Below are 3,002 nucleotides of genomic sequence, written 5' to 3'. Positions count from 1 at the left end.
TTTGGGCTGGAGAGCACTTGCTTCTCTTGAAGAGAAGCCCACTTTTGGTTCCCCAAAACCACATGGTTGTTCACAACAATCAGTTATCTCTAGGTCATAGGGATCTGATGCCCTCTCCTGGCATCTCTGGGCACCAGCCATGCATGAGGTAGACATAAATATATGTAGACAAACACATAAAATAAAAATAAATATGCTGAATTAAAGGCAAGGATTTTAAGCTTCAGGGAGATGGAATAGTGATTCAAGACCATAGTTAAGCCTTATACCCAATACTCTCTCAAGAATTGGGGAAGAGCATTGTCTGTGAAATATAAGATTGCTTTTTTGTTTCTTTTTCACACAACTCCAACCCACTGGAAGGTTATTTCTTAGGGCCCCACCCCATGGTTTTCCCCTCTTCCAGAACTCTCTAACAAAAGCAGATATTTTACTAAGAGGCAAATACAGACATTATCTGGTAATTAGGCTCATTAATTTCATAGGAAATTTTTTTTTCGTTTTCTGTGGAACCGAGCTCTTGAAATGCATTACCTCCCTTTTAGGACTTCATTTGCCTGGGTGTCAGAGCAGATGAAAGGTGACGTACCCTGCTGGGAGCAAACATGATTTCCAGCAGCTGCGTTTTGTTTTCCTTAATAATTAACAATGGCTGCTGACTAACCCTCCCCGCATCAAGTGCCCACCTAATCACAAAGAAGTGGGCATTGGCTTGAGGAACTCACAAGGGATGTCAGAAAAAGAAGTGTGATTAAAGCATTAAAGTTTTAAACGTTGGCATTAGGATGAAAGGTGGAATTACAGTAAATATAACGCTGTTTAACATTAAATGGAATGTGTGTACTTGAAACAGTTTCTCCCTTCAACATTAATTATTAAGGGTGCCTGACAAGTCATTTTTAATTCGCTACTAAAGACACAATTTCTTAAGATATAAATACAACAAAGGAGCTCAGAGACTTGCCTCTTTTTCTTTTCATGGTTCTGTGTTTCTTCCTTGATGTAATCTATAAACAAATTAGAATGTGATGTGCTAACCTCTACACATCCGGTATGGTTTATGGCAAGTTGATATCTTGACACTAGGTAGATTTAAGAAAAAATGTTAAGTTACACTGGAAATTGTCTTATACAGCACTTGTTTTGACTTGAGTGCATACTTCTAGGAATACACAATTTATAAAACATGTAAAACAAACTACAATATATACTTTAAACCTTATTCTGGGGGCCAAGCCAGGGGACTAATTCTTCGTTCTTTAGTAAGAAACGAACAGCAGATGAGAGATCAATCGAATTAAGCATCGCTTGGTTCCCAAGTAAAGCTGATAAATATTCAAATTGGGCGCTAAATCTACTGCCCATTAGGATCTGAGTGGTGCTCAGCAAGCAAACCTTTGGAGGAGATTCTTGACCATGTGTCACTGTACAAATGTCCCCACCAAAGGATGGACAGATGGGCAGGGAAGGGGATTAGTGCAGGGATTCTAAGGGCAATCTCAATCATTCTGCTGGCAAAGTATGATAGCAGTTAGTCATGCCTCTGTCGGATTCTGGATTTATTTTCATATTAATAGCTGTCCAGGGCCCTCAAGATAACAAGGTCTGGGCACTTTTATTCCATAACCGGAATTTTTAAATACATACCAGTGGCATCTAAGATCTTGAAATTCAGGCAGGAAAAAATGATTCCATGAGTAAAGGTGCTCGCCAATGAGGATCGCGATGAGGATCTAGATTCAATCCCTGATGTGGGAGTGATGAAGAAAGAAGAACCCTAGCAAGTTATCCTCTTTTTTTTCTTAATTGGATATTTTAATTATTTACATACATTTCAAATGCTATTCCCCTTTCTGTATTTCCCCTCTGCAACCCCCCTATCCCAAAACCCTTCTCCTGCTTCTATGATGATGCTCCCCCACCCACCCTCACCACCTGGCATTCTCCTACACTGGAGCATCGATCCTTCACAGGACCAAGGAGCTCTCCTCCCATTGATGTCTGATAAGGCCATCCTCTGCTACATATGCAGCTGGAGCCATGGGTCCCTCCATATGCATTCTTTGGATGGTGGTTTAGTCCCTGGGAGATCTGGAGGTGCTGGGTCAGGTTGGTTGATATCATTGTTCTTTCTATAAAGCTGCAAACACCTTCAGCTCCTTCAGTCCTGCCCCTAACACCTCCACTGGGTTCCCTTTCTCAGTCCAATGGTTGACTGTGAACTTCTGTATTTGTCAGGCTCTGGCAGAGCCTCTCAGGAGACATTCATATCCAGCTCCTGTGAGCAAACTCTTCTTGGCATCAGCAAGAGTGAATGGTTTGGTGGCTGCATCTGGGATGGATCCCCAAGTGTGCCAGTCTCTGGATCCATACTTTGTCCCTATATTTTCTTTAGACAAAGGCAATTCTGGGTTAAAATTTTGAGAAGGTTCAGTGGCCCTATCCCCCAACTGGGGGCCTTGCCTAACCTTTGGATATGTTCTCTATAGGTTCTCCCTCCCCTTTGTTGGGCATTTCAGCTAATCTCATCCCCATCGGGGCCTGGGAGCCTCTTGCTTTCCTGGCATCTGAGACTTTTTGGTGGCTACCTCCAGTTCCCCATCCCCCATTGCTACACACCTCTGTTCAAATTCGACCCTCTGTACATCACCTCCATCTCCTCCCATACCTGATCCTGCCCCCCTCCTCTTATCCCCATGTGAACCTCATTATGCTATCTCTCTTCACATACCACAGACTAAATGTATAGATGTGGTTATTTAAAACAATCTTTTAATGTAAACATCAATTGGAGAATGAGAAATACAGAATACTGACAAAATTGAATTGAACAACTATCTTTTTGCTTTCCTCTTGGGTGAGTTTCACTATTATAATCTCAGTTTATTCATCTACTAACAAGAAGATATCATCATGAATGTATAAGTGGTCAATACTCTGAATATATTGTCACACTCTGTCTAGGGTACTGATTACGTCATAATGGGGATGGAGCAAGAAAG

This window comes from Rattus norvegicus, chromosome 2, assembly GCF_036323735.1.
Source record: "Rattus norvegicus strain BN/NHsdMcwi chromosome 2, GRCr8, whole genome shotgun sequence".
Classification (NCBI taxonomy): domain Eukaryota; kingdom Metazoa; phylum Chordata; class Mammalia; order Rodentia; family Muridae; genus Rattus; species Rattus norvegicus.
This window is presented reverse-complemented; position numbering follows the sequence as displayed.